At 44.1% G+C, this 17819-nt stretch overlaps 1 protein-coding gene across 3 annotated transcripts in view; it reads right to left on the bottom strand.

The window, feature by feature from the left end:
* PAK2 (p21 (RAC1) activated kinase 2) overlaps positions 1–17819 on the bottom strand; it is a 72536-nt gene that overhangs the window by 37320 nt on the left and 17397 nt on the right. The window contains exon 1 of one of the 3 annotated variants that reach the window (XM_075003729.1): positions 5150–5406. The exons of the other annotated variants lie outside the window; for them this stretch is intronic. The gene's annotated coding sequence lies outside the window, so the exon portion shown is untranslated. Of the gene's footprint in view, positions 1–5149; positions 5407–17819 lie in introns of those variants that run through there. 3 annotated transcript variants of the gene reach the window in all.

The raw sequence follows: 17819 nt of genomic DNA, 5'->3' as shown, positions 1-17819 counted from the left end.
CAGTTCTGGGCCTCTAACTATAGGAAGGATAAGGACACACTGAAGAGGGTCCAGCGGAGGGCAACCAAAATAATTCGGGGGCTGGAGCATATGACCTGTGAGGAAAGGTTGAGAGAATTGGGTCTATTTAGTCTGCAGAAGAGAAGACTGACGGAACTTGGTAACAGCCTTCAGCTTACTGAAGGGAGATTGCCAAGAGGCTGGAGAGAGGCTGTTCACAGTGGTCACAGATGGCAGAACACAGAAAAATGGTCTCAAGTTGCGGCTGGGAAGGTCCAGGTTGAACATTAGGAAACACTTTTTCACTAGGAGGCTGGTGAAGCATTGGAATGGTCTACCCAGGGGAGTGGTGGAGACTCCATCCCTGAAGGTGTTTACGTCTCGGCTCAGCAAAGCCCTGGCCGGGCTGATCTGATGGGTCTGATCCCGCATTGGGCAGGGGGCTGGACTTGATGGCTTCTTAGGTCTCTTCCAGCTCTATTGCTGTATGATTCTATGATCTGTGCACCCCTGTAACTCGAGGGTTTACAGTACTTTTATTCCTAAAGTAACACAGGTAGCAGACAGCCAGGGAAGAGGGGAAGGGGTGTCACCCCCCAAGGCCATATATCTGGAAACTGCACAACAATCTCAGCATTCCTCCCTGTTCCATTGGATCATCAGGGCCTCCCTGATAGTAATGGCTCTGCAAGAGGAGGGGAGCCAGGCTGCTGTGGGCTGCCCTGATAACTCTCGTATCTGGCTGCTCAAACGTATTGGCCAGATGCTCTGCCTCTGCACTCCAGCCTTGAGCAAATGCTTCCCCCTTGCTCTCACGGGTTGTGAAGGCAACAACAACATGCACGCAGGACCACGGGGATATGGTCCCAAAGCAGGTCCAGCCTCCCATGTAAAATTCACCACCTCGCTTTCAAGCACCCCAATGCACGCTCAACTCCCATGCAAGTAGCTGAACTGCTCCTTGCCGCTGTCTAGCTGCCCAGCGCAAGGGTTCGTGAGACAGGGCTGTAAGGGGTACACAGGGTCCCCCAGGATCACGAAAACAGACAAGGAAAAGATCAATAATTCCAACAGCCACAAATTTGGAATGCTACAAATACTTCTTATATTCGTCCTAGAAGCGATACCCCTCACACAGATCTGTTACAAGACATAGTGCCCCGTTCAATGGAAAACCCAATCCCTCCCTCTGCTCCTCCAGAGCCAGGCAACCCCAGCTCCTGGCTTTAACCTCCCCCACCTGCCCTGAGCCAGGCAGCCCCAGCCCTCCCCAGAGCCAGGCACACCCTCCCCACTGCTGTAATCTAATGCCAGCCACTCACCGGAGCTGCCACCACCATTGCTGAGGCCATGTACCTCTTGCTCCAGGCACTAGGGAGGGACATGTGCGCAGAGCAGCAAGCAGCGCTCACGCAGCGCCGAGCATTTTATTGCTCAAAGCGCCACACAGAGTGCGTACCGCCCTGCCCCCCCCACCCCCCGAACCTCAGACTTTTCTCACATACCCCTCAAGGTTCATGTACCACGCCTGGAAAAACACTGGCTTAACCAAATGCACGGTAATGGTAGAAAAACAATCGTGTGTCTGAAAATTGGTGGGTTTTTTTTTTTTTGGAAAAAGGGGTACTTTATAAAAAAGGTTGGGAAACACGGGAGTAAACTTATGGTTGCCAGAAATATAAATAATATAGTTTCTCTACATATCTCTTTATAATGCTGGGTAGCACTAAATAAGGGCTTAGTAGCTTAATGGTAAACTAGGAAGTTGCTAGTTGTCCCCCTCTGTTGAAACACTGCTGTGGGAGAGCTGTTAATGGTGTGTAATATCTACCGAAAAAAAAAATTGTCTGCAGACATTTCTCTGATGAAGCAGGAATAGATATGATTGCAATGCAGTGGAGATTAGTTGTTTGATTCAAGCGACTTTCTCAAAGCTCAAAGGTTTGCGGAGTTTATCAATGCTTTCAGATGTCTGTAGGTTTAAGCAAGACCCTGTGTATTTCACAACACCTACATTCTGAGGCAACCACATTTCAAAAGTTCATTATTTCCAGCCAGGGATGGTGAGTGTACACAAAAAATTGAGGGGGTTGGAGGATGGGGAGAGAGAGCTAGCTGAAAGGTGTTTGAACTGCACAAATCCCTATCAAAGGGTCATAGGAGAACAGGAGAAAAATTTGCATGGAGGCCTCTTGATAGCGCCAGATCTTATGTGCTGGGAATGAATGACACAGGTGGGACTCAAGGGGCCTGCTCTCTATGGCTGGCCTTCAGTGTAAGTTGGATAAATAGGTACGTGGCTAGACCGAATGGGATGAGTCAGTACATAGCCCCATGGCCACTGCAGATCTCTGGTAGTGGGGGGACATACGGACTCACAATCCTAGTGCTATTGATTTGCGGACACCCATTTAGCAGAAAACAGATTTTTTTAAATCCCTATTTAGAACAAATGTAACATTTGACAGATGTCCACGTGGAATGTTGTTAGAATAAAAGTAGTGTCAACTTTCATTGGGCTACTTGATTTCAAATACTGTCAATAATTGCATACAACTGAAAACCATGACAAACTGAGCTAGCTGAAAGTTTTCTATCTAAATGGTTTTCTGACAAATGCCTTTTTTGCTGAATCAAAAGTTTCTACAGAAAAAGTTCAGCTTTTTCAAGAAACTGAAATTTCTTCTGAAAAAAAATGAAATGATAGCTTCTTGCCAGCAAGGCACTTGTCAATTTCACTTTCTCCTTACCCACCACCCCCAATTAAACTGACAAATAAAAGCTTTCCTTTAAGGCTGGGCCCTGATTCTCCACCTCCTGCGTCCCTTTGTCATCCTCAAGGGAGGATGCAAGTGGCTAGGCTCTGTCTGGGAGTCAAACTGTCAGGCAACCAGCTAGGAAGGTAAAGAATTCCTGTTTCTCCTCCTGGAAAGGGGATTTTTCTTGTAAATCCTTCTCTTAAATGATTGGATTTTTGATGTTCGAAATTGACAAAAGCCCTCCAACCACAGTGCCAATGGGACAGGCAGAGACCTCAGTCACTCTGCCTTTCCTCCTGCTAGAGTTGGAAATGCACAGGAGGATAAGCTCTGTGAATGACCGATAGCAGTGATCCATCAAAGTTTCAAACATGTCAGTAACTTCTCTGTTTCCTACTAAGCCCCCCAGTACGTGCTTTGAGTATAAAAACAAAAAGCAGTCAAGTAGCACTTTAAAGACTAGCAAAATAGCTTATTAGGTGAGCTTTTGTTTTGATAGTGTATAGACTAGCACGGCTTACTCTCTGATGCTTTGAGTATAGTTTTTCTTCAAATATTCTGGCTGGTACAGGAATGAAGTCCAGTGGGAGGGGAACAAAATCTGTCCTTTTTGTAAAGGAGTTATATCTGTTATTGAGAATCCAGACTTTCTTTCAATACTACTGTTTCACACTTGAAAAATTAAGGTAAAGGATCAACAGCAGGAGATGAGAGATTAGAGTCTGAGGGCTCTGAGCTGCAAGCAGAGAATTCTCGTTGGTGTCTGTGTGGTGGGTCTTTATTGCTATATTTGGGGTCAGGAAGGAATTTCCCTCCAGGTCAGGCTCTCCAAATGTTTCTACAGAGTGAGGCAGAGATCATTTGCCGATTTGAGCCAGGGTAAATGGAAGAGTCTCCTAACAACGTCTTTGTAACAAGATTAGACAAATTTAGCACCTCAGACAGAGGTTGTGGGTGGGTGAGGTTCTATGGCCTGAAATACGCAGGGTCAAACTAAATCATTATTCTGGCCTCAAACCTCGAATCTAACACAACAAAACTGCAATGGCCAGTACTGGCTCTCTACCGGCAGAGACCAGCTGAAATACAAGTGCCAGCTTTGTCTCCTATATCTACCATTTCTGGAAAGGAAATCTGGTATTAGAGTTTAGAACGCTGCTTGTGCCCACATGCCTCTTGACTCCTTGCTATTATTCATCGCCTCCTGCTACCACAAAACACCCGCCCTGCGTTTCGCTCTTGTGCGGTTTTGATCATTACATCTCCAGGGTGCACAGCTGTCTTATTCCTTTTGGGAAGTTTGGGTAGTATGTTATGTAGATAAATTAATGACTGTTGAGGGATTAAGATTAATTCAAGCAAGATATCAGACCATTTATAAATTGCAGTTTAACCATAATCCTAATATTGTTGTGCAAGCCCAGAATTCAAACTTTTTGAGCTGTATGAACAGCATTTAGCCAACTCACACACTTTACACTGTACTAAAATATTTAGCCAAGAACTGCCTGTTCCTTTTGCGTGTTGGGGGGGAAGAGGGGGAGAATGGGGACTTAGGGGAATAGAGCGCTGGGAAATCCCCAATGCCACTGATTCAAAAAGGAAAAAAATGCTTTAAAAATGGCAGAACAGCAACTGAGCAAACTCCTTAGATCTCCACTTCTGCCACCCACCTGATCAGCTGTTTAGTTTCTTTCAGAGTGCCTGAAAAACACCCAGGACCTTGCCTTGAATCAATCAGGAGGAAAATGACCCTGTGCAACATAGTGGGGAGCAGCTGAGAGCGCAGAGCTGCAGGCCAGCGAGACAAAAGCAGAACGGAATTGCAGAGCACACGGCATTAGTATCAAATTAATAGCTCAGGTTTAGCCACTTGTGATTATAGCTCAAGCTTTATGCATGATGTGTTCTTCCTGAGAAATGTTTAATTTTTTTCAAATCAATTGTTATCAAAACATTTGAAAGTTACAAAAATGTTTAAACAAGAATGGGCCCATTACAAACCTTCGAACTAGAACAATTCTGAGTTTGTGGTTTTTATAAATTTGTCACCAGCTCCGTTCACAACACAGCTCATTTTATGGTCCCTGTAAAAGTCTGATCCCCTCAGTGACTTCTACTAACAGTTAATATTCACACTGTAACTCAGGTTTACATGCAAGGGGCTGGGGTGTGGACTCCCCTTCCCTATTCAGTCTGCAGGGAAACAGTTTGCACAGAGGCAGGAAGTGCTTTTGAAACCACTGCAGAGGCTGGCACTTTGTACAAGGGCTGGAGTGAAAACAGAGTGCACACGCCAGACTTACCATCTAAGGCCAGCTCCTGCTTTCCCCCCACCCATCCCCAAGGCCCCCACCGCTTGCCACTACAGAAGGGAAAAGGTGTCTCACTCAGCAACATCTTGCAGCTGTTCTTGCATCACCGCACACTGGCCGTCTTGCTGAATCTTAGCTTCATGGTATGGTTACAAGAAGTATAAAAATTCCAATTCCGCCACTTGAAAGTAGTTTTGAGTAACTGGTGAAGCAGGAGCCTAATCCACATTTCTAGGTGACTTTTATCGAGATGGCTTGAAGACACTTCAGTAAAGCACATGAAATTCACGTTCATTAGATTTGTTCCCTAGCTTCCTGAAGCCTCAGGCAAGTGGGCATGTTAGGTCAGGTGAAGAGACGACTGAAGGGAGATAAAGCTTAGTATAAATACGTAAAGGGATGTTATTAGTGGAAACCGATCAATCACTCGCATTAGTCATCGGAGACAAAGCAAGCTGTAATGGAGTTACAATGCAACAAGGAAACTTTAGAATGAAGACTGAAAAATTTCACTAAAAGAAGAGGTAAGCCAGGGGGAGGTTTGGAGTTGCCAGCTGTGGAAATGGCATTACATACAGCTCACTTCAGAATTACTAAATTCACCACAGCAAAGGTCTAGGATCCATCAGGTTTAGTCTGAAGTTAAGGTAGGAGCAGAGCTGGAAATTTCATTCCAGTCCTGCTGCCATACATCTCTCCCCTCCCCTGCCCCCACCCCCCAACTCCCAAAACATAGGAGGGGAACCGACTGAGTTACAGGTTCTCAAGAGTGCGGCTCTGAATGCCATCCTGCCACACTGTTCCCCCATCTTGCAAACTTCCAGTGCTCCAGAGGCTCAGTCAGTAGCCAGAGAGCAAAGACACATCTGACAGCTAGCTATCAATTCTGCCCTTCTGCCTGCCCTGAGACTCAGCAGTAGTCAGTTTTACAGAAACATGTTCACTTCTATACAGTGATCTGTATAAAGGGGGTCTGGGAACCTGTTGCGTAACCCAGTTTACAGAACAAACAAACATATGTGCCAAATGTAAAAGTCATAGAGGAAAAGCCTGAGAAGAATTTGGCAGCACTCTCAGAAGCATGTTACTGATGTCAAACAGAGGAGGGTGCAACAAACTAGTCTGAACATTCCCCTTAACATACTTTTCTCTTTTTCAAGAGTGTGAAGTGGGAGTCCCCTGGGAAACTTGCTAGGTATAGCTCTTAACCGTGTCGCACCTGGATTCTTCCGAGACTGGCTCGATTGGCTTCTGAGCTCACGTGCCATCCTTTTATGGTCTCCACCTTTCCCTCTTAGAGTGGGCCCTCAACACAGAATCATAGAACACTAGAACCAGAAGGAACCTCGAGAGGTTATTGAGTCCAGTTCCCTGCCCTCTCGGCAGGACCAAGCACCCTCTAGACCAAGCGTGTCCAACCCGCGGCCCTGGACAGCTAGTAATGCGGCCCCACAAGATTGTAAACTTTTAACATTATTATGTGATTTATCTACGTTAACTATAATATATATTTTATATGCGGCCCAAGACAATTCCTCTCCACTCAATGCAGCCCAGGCAAGCCAAAAGGTTGGACACCCAAGCTCTAGACCACCTCCGATAAGTGTCTGTCTAACCTGCTCTCAAAGATCTCCAGTGATGGGGATTCCACAACCTCCCATATTTCTTACTAAGGTGTTTCCCAGGGTACAGTCTCCCTCAACACTAGGAATTTCATCTGGTTCCTCCCCACATTTCTAAAAGGCAGTTTTAAAGCTGTTTCCCCCCCACCCCCCAAAGTCATTTCCAGAATAACTGCTCATGGTACTGTACTTATCAGAGTAGCCAGCTTGGTCTGTATCTTCAAAAACAACCAGAACTCTATAAGGTGCCACAGGACTAACAGAAATTTTGGAGCACGAGCGTCTGTGGGCATCTGACAAAGTGGGTCTTTGCCCGCGAAAGCTTATGCTCCAAAATTTCTGATAGTATAAGGTGCCAGAGTACTATATTTAACTCATTCCTGGCAATCCATTTCACTCATTTGTTAAACTGCACACTCCCAATCTGACACTCACTTTTTTCACTTTTACCCATTTTTCACATTAGCGTAATGCAAATACAAGCTCTTATTTAGACCAGAAGTTCTCAAAGTGTAGTCCAAGAATGCCATTCACGTGTACTGAGGAAGGTTATTAAGAAATCTTTTTGTATGAAGTCTTCTTATCCTAAGCACTTTCCAGTAGTTACCTAAAGGTACAAACTACATTTGGAAAGATCGTTAAGTGGTGCGCCAATACCCTCAGCAATTTTCAAGTGGTCTGTGGGGGGGAAAAAGTTAGACAACAAAAATCAAGGTACCACACTTAATTTTTATTTATTTCCCATTACTTATAATATAGGAGGGCGACGAGGAAAAAAGAATGACAAACGAGGTATGACAGCGTAAGAGAAAATATCGCTACCCTTGGCTGGTCTGGGGTCGGGGGGGGCAAAAATGAAGGTGGGCACAAGGCTCCCACTAACTCTAAATCTGCTACTGTGCCCCACAAGCGTATCTCCCAAGGGAGAGAGCTGGGTGGGAGAGATCAGGGTGGGATCATGTGACAGTGAGCAGACAGAAGGATTGGAAATGATCGCTTGTCAGGACCGGTGGAGCTAACTCATTTAATACTGGGTGAGAATCAGAACACAGTGCATGCTATAAGTAACACTTGTTCAAAGTTCTGGTGACGTAACGGTTCTCAGTGTTCCAATCCATGCCTCCAGGGATGCCACCTCCTGCATACTCCTTTGTTGATTAATTTCTAAAACAATCTTCTAAAAATGTTTCTGGAATGAGACAAGGCCTGATTTTTGTTTGTTTATTCTGGAAGAGAGAGGAGAGATAATGTAAAGTTGGTGGCATATCTTCAATCAGCAGGTATAGTTCCTGTGTTGATAGATGTTTTCAAACCTCAGTTTGCTGCCACTGGTTTCAGGAGAGTCTAATCTTTCATAGACCAGTCTTAAAGTGCAGCATGTATACATGCATAAATATTATTAAAGACTCCCATTATGCAATAAGTTTCTTGCAACTAGTTCACTTAGTACTGATCACAGATCACTTCCTCCCTGGGATTAGCTCAAAGCAGTTTGTCAAGTCTTTATTTCAGCCTGTGCTACCTAGCCACAGCTCACTTCCTGCCACATCACCAGCAAGCGTGTTATTAGCACAGTAGCTAATCAATTTAAAATTACTTACTCACTATAGAGAATTTCAAATCTGGTTTCAGATAGAACCAATAGATCTCAGATTGCTTCGTACCAAAAGCAACACACAGAAAAGAACTGTTCAAAACTGAAAAGGTCAATTACTTAGGCTTAACAAGTAGGGACTCTAAAATGATGCTAAGAGGTCAACTACAAATATTTTCAAGCTGTTTCTGCCTACAGCCCATCAGAAAACTTATGGAAAATACTAGCTGCACACACAAAATTTCATGTATCCAGACTTCAGCAAATTCTACTGCTAATTCCACATCTGCCAAAATAGAATTTATGAGAAGAAATCTTAACCACAGCCACAAGGAGTCAAAGTAGTAATCCACTCCACTCACTGTCATTTTAACACTTATTTAGCTTCTATATACAAATATACTGAAGTCAAATACCTCACACCATGTAAGATGGACACATTTTCAATGGGGTTCATTGCTAAATCTTACTAGAGTTATATAAGATCAGATAAATTAATTCAGATGTCCACTGCCAAACAAACACAGCTATAACAGATAACAAAAATGGAAATTTAAAACACACATATTTACTGGGGGGAAGGGAACAAACCCCACTTTAATTAGGGATTGAAAGGGAAGCCGCTCTGATGCTCCAGCCCAGTGGGAGCAGTACCTGTCCACACAGTCTCAGCAGAACTGGAGGGGCACCTGCCACAGGCAGGGTGTTGCTCCTGTTAACCAGTCAAACATTAACACCCCTAACTCTAACCCCTTCCAATCAAGTGAAGAACAAACACTTTATTGATTTATTTGGTTTGACTAACCGTTATTTGGACCAAAAAAAGACTAGATTCAAAAGTTTAGGACATGGTGTTAGAATACAAGTTCAGAGGAATTCCAGTAACTTCACGACTCATACAAGGGAATTAATTTATTCATAGCGTGAAGCAGAGAACTCACTTCAGCCTTTCCTGCCCCTTCCCAGTGCACACACATCAATGCATGCCTGCAAATGTTGAAAACATACAGCTTTTCCCTCACATATCTATTCCCAGATAACACGCTTTGACAAATCTCAAATCGGCAAAGGACAGAAAAGAAGTTGCAAAATAACAACCAGCAAACAAAATGGCGCACAAAGACAATCCAGGTAATTCCTTTCACTCCCCCTCTCAGGCTCCCACCCTCATCTTTTTTGCTAGCACACTCAGAAGTAGAGGAGCAAACCTAGGGCAAGTAAATATAGCTAAAATTTAGGTATCAATTGGACAATGCAAAAAAAGGGCCAGAACAAATAGTACATACAAGCAAATAAATAAGCTACCTTCAGCATTAATCACAGAGAAAGAGAGGACATGTCTCTCCAGAAATGACTGGTCATATGTTGTATAATACACTTAACTACAGATTTTGGTAAACTCAGAGAGCTAGTAGGTAAGGTCCCATGGGAACCAAGACTAACAGGAAAAACAACTGAGGAAAGCAGTTTTTTAAAGAGACATTATTAAGACCCCAAAAGCACACTATACCGCTGTGTAGGAGAGATAGAAAGTACAGTAAACCCTCAAAATACACAGCTTCAAGTTATCAAAACAAAAAGCAGTCAAGTAGCACTTGAAAGACTAGCAAAATAATTTATTAGGTGAGCTTCCATGGGACAGACACTTCTTCAGACCATAGCCACACCAGAACAGACTCAATATTGATTAATTAGCTTCAAGTTGTGCGTAACTTGCTTTAACACGAGTTAAATACAACTTAAAGCTGCTCTGCACCTGTCAGCCTGCCTAGCTGCCCTTCTTCCTGCCTTCCCACAGGGGCAGGGCTGTCAGATACAAGGCTGGGGGAAGGCAGGGAGAAGCAGCCAGAAACTGACCAACTCTGGTGGGGCTGGTCTGTTTCCAGGCTCCCCTCTACTGGCTGGAGCCAGGAAACTGACTAAGGCTGCTGCCCTGGTCACTTTCCCAGCTCTGCCAGGGGAGCCAGGAGGCTGCTTGGTTCCCAGCTCTCCACTGCTTGGGGGGCGGGGGGGAAGGACCCAGGAAACCGGCCAGAAGATGGCTGGTGAGTTTCCCAGTCCCGCAAGTGGAAGGGCAATGAGAACCAGGCTGCCCCCAGGTTCCTGGCTCCCCACCACTCTAGGAGTCAATAAACTGACCACCCCAATGGGCTGGTTAGTTTCCTAACTCCTGCAAGCCCAGCCGAGCAGAGAAGCAGACAACAGCCAAGTTCCTATCTCCCCACTTGTGACTTGCTCACATATTTGAGTTACGCTGGGGTCGCAGGAATGCAACCCCTGCATAACTCAACGGTTTACTGTATGGTAAAAAACCACCTTGGCTCAGCCAGGAGACATTGCAGGATTTCAAAATCAAAAAGGAGTCATATAAAAAGTGTAAATTAGCAGAAATTATGAAGGATGAATATAGGCAAACAATACAGGCATGTAGGGTCAAGATTAGAAAGGCAAAGGCTCAAAACAAACTGGAACTAGCTAGAGACAAAGGGTAATACCTGCCACCTGTTTCCCGGCTCCGCCACACTATGGGAGCCAGGAAACTGACCAGGACTGCTGGGACCTGGTCCTATGCCCCCCTCCACTCACTGAAGCCAGGAAACTGATTAGCTCTGGTGCCCTTGTCAGTTTCCTGGCTCTCCTGCCTTACACGGGAAATTTGACTTGCCTGGGGGTTATGAGAACATAACCCCCCAGGTACATCAGGGGTCTACTGTACTGCAAAGAGCACCCAGTTCACTAATCCTCCCCTCGCTCTCCAGTGCTGTCACAGCAAGGCATGATTTTTATGCATTGATTAGTAAGCAAAGATATACAGAGTAGATAGAGCTCTTAAAGCTCCTGGTAAGTTTCCACAGCAGCCCTCAGTTTCATAAGGTCTGTACATTCAGTTATAACGAAAAGCCAAACAGCGGTCCATGGTGCGGACAGATTCTGCAGAAAAAGCCCCAAAAGGTCACAGACTCAAATCTGGAGAGAAATCACTTCCTACTATACTACTCTCAGTCATGAACTCATCTTTCATTAGGAAAGATATGCTCTCGGCCTATCTTGCTTTTCACTTTTAATGACAGTATACTAGAAGCAGTGCTTTTGCCATACACAAAACGGTGCCAGAACTCAAGGCCCAACCCCCACCCCATGTCCCTCCCAGCCCAACCCCCCCCCCCCCCCGACAGCCACAAACCGACCCCCTACAGCCCCACCCACTCTCAACCTAGCCGTGCATCACTCCTGCAAAACCCCCTATGTGGTTGCTTGGCGCTGTCTTAGCACTCCCTCCAACCCACCCCACCACTCAATGTCCCTTGCACAGCCTCAGCTCAACTCAACCCCCCACAGCCCTAACCCACTCCCAGGCTTAACACACACGCACATACACCCCGGCCTAACTCCACCCCCAACCCAAGACTCGCATTTCAAAAGGAGCTCCACACGCTCTTGCTGCTTCACTGGCTGCACGGCTCCCCACCACATACAGCTGCAGGAGCAGCTCCCTGACCTGCACGCCGAACAAGCAGGAGTCAACTTAATTGGTTTAATGGTCCAGCTGGTCATTAAGCCAACTAAAGCCAGTCCTGCTCTTTCCTCTGCAGGCAAGGAACCGGAGGCAGAGCAGTGGCATCAGCACCTCTTAAAAATGGCACCAGGAAAACAGGTTGCAGAACATAGTCCCACTGCGTTTCGCCAGAAAAAAAGCCCTGTAAAAAGCTTCAATATCCAACCGTAAACCTTCCGGTATCATCTTCCACGACTAAACTATACCAACTCTGAGACTTTTATTGTACTTTCTCCTAAATCAAACATACATTTAAACAGTCCTATAGCAGACACGTTACAGAATATGAGAATTGTAAGTGAACCAAGTATAACAGTATCCAGATCTATTCTATATCTTTGCTTTGTAGCTTCTAAATGCCAACTCGTTAATCGCTTTTGTTTCATAAGCGCCTAATGCTCAAGACAGGCCTGAAAATTGGTTTCCTACCTAAAATATGACTTTGTTCACATTTCCTCGAACATGGAAATATCAAGTTTGCAAACAAAAAAAAGGGGGGGGGGGAGAGGGGAGGGCTGCAACATGGTTAATTCCAACTGATTATGTAGGAACAAACAAAAATAAGCATAATATTAGGACATCAGAAGCGCACACGGCAAACACGTACTGCTGTGCTTCTCCCCTAAAAATTCGGCCCACATGAACCTGTAGAGAACCAAAGAGAACGAAACGGCCATCATTTCAATTCTTTACGAGCTCCCAAAAGGCAATATAAGAGAGTAGAGAGGAGGGAGTGCAGGGTGACCACATCAGCAGCACATCTGTGATCCCAACAAATGCAGAGATCTGTGTTATCTGCAGGCTTATTCTCCAATAGCTAGTAGAAACACACTTCCAAGGCCTTATTTGTACAAGCTGAATTTTGCCTAGCCGGGGGGGGGGGGGGGGGGGGATTTTTTTTTTTTTTTGAGTCGTGTGAAGGTAGGGAAAACTTAAATTACTACTAATTGTTTGTAGTACCACAAGAATTGGGGCCACTAGTCTGCACCTGTCATTCCTGACAATGTCTCTTAATGAAATTAATTATTCTAAACATGACATCTAACCACTGAGTGAACAAACCATTATAGAGCAACACAACTTAGACCGAGAGTGTCAGACCATGTAAAGATAATCCTCCTTCATCGTTCATATACTTCAGCCAACGTTCATAAGAGGTTGCTGAATTATATCTTGGGTACAATCACAATCGTACGTAAAATTATTCAGCGTTCAGACATGGCTTTCCACTGTCCCAACAGGAAATCACTGGTAGCACTCAAAATGGTGAAGAGCCGAGCTTTTGGTTTCCATACTTGTAGTGTTATATGCATGACACCACAATTCCTGCATATTAAAAGTAATAGTAGAAAGAGGGGCAAGGATGGAGAGAGAGAGCATACCTGTCTCCAAAAACCAACAATTTATCCCTTTTTGTACCTGCTCCAAGGGCTAACCATGGATGTGAGTTTCTGAGATTTACTCCCTTAGCTCTGGCTGATGGACCTGTTCCTTTACTCAGGCAACAGAGGCTCATTGGTACCCCTGTGGGGAGCTCAACTGAGACAGACTTCTGAAGCTTTGGACCAGTTTCTACACTCAATGTAAGCATCCAACAGTTGCTGTCTCCCTGCCCCCTCCTCCCATGAGTGTGGCTGGAATATGTAAATTGCTTATGAGTTTGCTATGCGATTGATCTAGTAGAGCCAGACTGAGTCTAAGCTTCAGAATCTCATGTTTTCAGATACACATGACCTAAGTACCTACAAGCCACCGTGCTGGAAGGGCACCAGATGCAAGGGATTAACCCTAGGCTCTAACAGCATTAGCATGTTAGAGGCAGTGGTGATTTTAAACACATTAGTGCATCCCACATGTGTTTTTTGAACTGAACTATAGACAGTAAGTATATGATAAATTTATAACAAATCAAAATTCATCTCCAAAAGAAAAAATAATGTGACATTTACGGCCCTGATATCCAAATGACACTACCCAGCTTTATAGCGCTACACACCTATTGGAGCGCTACTCACAACACGTCCCTATTTAGCACAGGAAAAAATACACTTGTCACTAGACCTGAGAAATCCTCCCACATGTGCACAGGAGACAAATTATCAACTGCTATGAAATTTAAGTTTTTATTGAAATAGTTTTGGGCCCTCAATTACCAGTATAATCTTTCAAATGCAAAATGAAGGAAAAGCAACACAGGGATGTCTTTCTGGGTTATTAGTGTACAACCTTAACCCTGACCCATTCGTTATTTCCTTCAGTAGCACTTACATATTAGGCACTTGCCTAACAAATGGAATCATAGTCCCTGGCCCAAGATGTATAAGCACAGCTACCTAAACAGTAACAACTTGAGGTTCACGGATGATATAGTTATCACTGAAGATGATGGAGAAGCTAGTGGGAATGGTGTAGGTGCTAAACGAGGAAGGGAAGCAGTATGGCCTGATTATGAACATCCAATAAAACAAAAACAATGGTACTTGGAGATAAGGACATAGGAATGAAGATCAGCGTAGACGGGATCCAACTACAGAACAGAGAAGTTCATGTGCCTGGGGAGCAACCTGCTGTATGATCTAGATTGTAAGAAGGAAATAGCCACTAGAATAGCGAAAGCAAGAGCAAGTTTGACGCGATGGGTAAGATCTGGAAAGTAAAGCAATTAGCATAGGAATAAAACTGAGTGTCTTGAAAACATATTCAGCAGCATGTTGTATGGATGTGAGATGGGTGATAATGAAAGATTCAAAGAGAAGGATATTGACTTTCGAGAGGAGTTGTTATAGGAATATCCTGAGAATAGGATAGACGCAGGAGGTCACCAGCAAGGGTTTATATAGGAAGATAGAGCCAAAAGAGAACCTATTGCAGAAGGCTATAAAATGGAAGTTACAGCTATTTGGGCATATCTGCACAATGAATGATGAACGAAAAATAAAGACCCTGGTATTAGGCATAACAGATAGTTTGAATAGGAGAGGCAGATCCCACAGAGAATGGATAGATGATCTAGTAGATTGGTGTGGAGTCAGTCTACAGAAACTGAGCAACTCTGCACTGGACAGGGGAAGATGGAAGGAAATAGCAAGGAAGGCATCAGACACCAACAGGTGCTGGGCCCATGGTTGTGAAGATGATGATGTAAGTATTACTAACACTAGTCCTTAGGCTTAACAATGAAGAAACCTAGAGATTACATAGGTTTACTATTCAACTAATGGGTAAATGAGACAGGTCTTCCACAGAGTCCTTAAACTCACTCAATGCACCTACTTTGAATGTGCATTAAAATATTTTAATTTTCAGTTAAATTGGCCATATATTATACTCTTCTGAATTTTGATGGATCATTAAGAAACTACTTCACATGCACAAAGTGCAATTTTTGAACCTCAAGGCAAGAGAAATTAATTTTGATGTTTAAGTTTTTCAAGTTTTTCATGCACAGGGCACGGGAGAACAGATGACTCCTTGAATTACACAGGCTACGAACCGCATGAGAACAAGTTTGGTTGGTGTTCTACTTGCAATATAGTACATATCCACATTTCAAGGCTCCAAAACAGAAGCACCACGTTTTTGGAACAATCACAAGTTTCATATACAATCTGTGATTTGTTGAGTGGTACCAAAAAAACTAATTATACATATAATAAGGATATGAAAGGGGAAAGATAGCTGGTGAATATTTTACTCCCACAGTAAGGAACCATGACTCGCATTGTTTATCCAGGGCATTCAGAGGGTCATCAGTCATGACTGACCTTCTGCTAATCAATTCTGCTCATTTTTCTAGGTTTAGAGGACATCCTCAGCACCCTCCTTTACAGCAGCGAGACTTGGACCCTGTATGCCCACCAGGAAAAGAGGATGAACGTCTTCCACTTGTGCTGCCTCAGGCGCATCCTTGGAATATCATGGAAGGACAGAGTGACCAACACCGTTGTCCTCGAGCAAGCTGGAATCCCAGCCATACACACCCTCCTCAGGCAGCGTTGACTCCGCTGGCTTGGCCACGTCCACAGGATGAATGATGGAAGGATTCCAAAAGACATCCTGTATGGTGAGCTAGCCTCTGGCAAAAGACCTCCCAGACGCCCCCAGTTGCGCTACAAAGATGTCTGCAAGAGAGACCTCAGAGAGGTAGACATCGAGCTGGACAACTGGGAAGAACTAGCAGACGACCGCAGCAGATGGAGGCAGGGGTTACACAAGGGCCTTCAGAAGGGCGAGATGAAGATCAGACAGCTAGCAGAGGAGAAGCGAGAGCACAGAAAGCACAATAAGGACTTGCCAGACACCCACTACATCTGCAAGAGATGCAGCAAGGACTGTCACTCTCGTGTGGGTCTTCATAGTCACAATAAACGCTGTAAATGAAGTCCTCAGTTGAAACTTTAAAGGGCGTGATCCATAGTCTATGCAGACTGAAGGATGCCTACTACTACTACATGAGAAGTAATTTACACATTCCTACAACACAATTGAATGGAATGGGCTAAAAATGAAAAACTGTTAATGTAGATTACTAAAACACATAATAGGTGCTCTCTGCATTAACTATTTGTACTAGATGTCAGGTATTAAAGGACACCCATATCAAGTTTCTAAAAGATAACTCACAATTTGTTGCCTGATCTGATATATGCAAATTTAAAAACATATGGGGCTTGTCTACACTTACTCCCAACTTCAAAAGGGGCATGTTAATCAGGGCAATGGGAGATTACTAATGAAGTGCTACAGTGAATACACCCGAGGCAACTTTTAAGTGTCAAACTTCGAAGTGCCGGCACACAGGTAGCCGGGCGCACTTAAAATTTTGGAGAATAAAGGCCCTTCTGACGAATAAAGACACTCTCAATGACCTGCAGCTACATGTACACTGGCACTTTGAAGTGTGATGCTTCAAAGTTGCTGCAGGGGAGAATTAGCCTAATGAAGTGCTGCGTATTCACTGCAGCACTTTATGAATAATCTCCCATCACTCTGATTAACACGCCCCCTTCGAAGTTGGGGGGAACTGTAGATCCAGCCTTTGAAAAGCAAAATAGACATAAATAGGTATTTTACTAGTTCAGAGTGAATGCCTACAGAACTGTTCATACACTCCATTGTTCAATCTAGATAAAGCAGGCTGTCATGCCAGCAAAGTAAGAAAGCTGAACTGAACTCTGAGCTCCAAACCAGAAAAGTTTTATAATCAAAAGCACAGGTTAAAGAAAAAAGAATTTACCAGTCTTAAATAAATATTGTGAAAACTACCACAAAAATCACACACTAGGTTTATCTTGGGAGTTTTCCCACTTACACAATGTCAGAACAATATTTTAACATTACAAAAAAATAGGTTAGTGTTGGGAATCTGCGAAGTGAGAAACTATTGTTGATATCAGCGCAAAAAAGTTCAATAGAAGAGTAACCCATAATTACAAATGAACAGAAGTGTTAATTTCACAAGGCAATACCTAGGATTTCAGTTTCTTCTTTAAAACCTATGAAACTTTGCAAAAAGGTGTTAAAACAACATTAAGGGTACCAAGAGTTCACCACTCAAAAGTTAAGACGTAAAAATTAATGCTAGCTGTGCAACCTTAATTCAGCCCCTTGCGTTGCCTGCTTTATGTTAATTTTAGGTACTTGACATCAAACTGTTTCCACATTACCCCACTTTGATTCAGTGTCAAGCATGGACGTGCTCTGGGCAGGAATCAGGATTGCGTAATGAAGAAGTCTGCCCTATTTATTATGGAGGTTGAGAAGCGTGTCATGAATGAAGCAGCAGATTGAAGAGAAAAGATGGTGTCATGGTTAAAATGTGGAATGACACCACAGAGACAGGATCCCATCCCTGCTTCTACCCCTGAGATTCTATGTGATGCTGCGTGATAAGTCACTTTGCCAACGGGTTCTCCAGGTCTCTTCTGACAGCCTTGGACTGACGAGTCTCAGGACCCTTGTGTCCTATTCAAG

Source organism: Carettochelys insculpta, chromosome 10, assembly GCF_033958435.1.
Source record: "Carettochelys insculpta isolate YL-2023 chromosome 10, ASM3395843v1, whole genome shotgun sequence".
Classification (NCBI taxonomy): domain Eukaryota; kingdom Metazoa; phylum Chordata; order Testudines; family Carettochelyidae; genus Carettochelys; species Carettochelys insculpta.
This window is presented reverse-complemented; position numbering and strand designations above follow the sequence as displayed.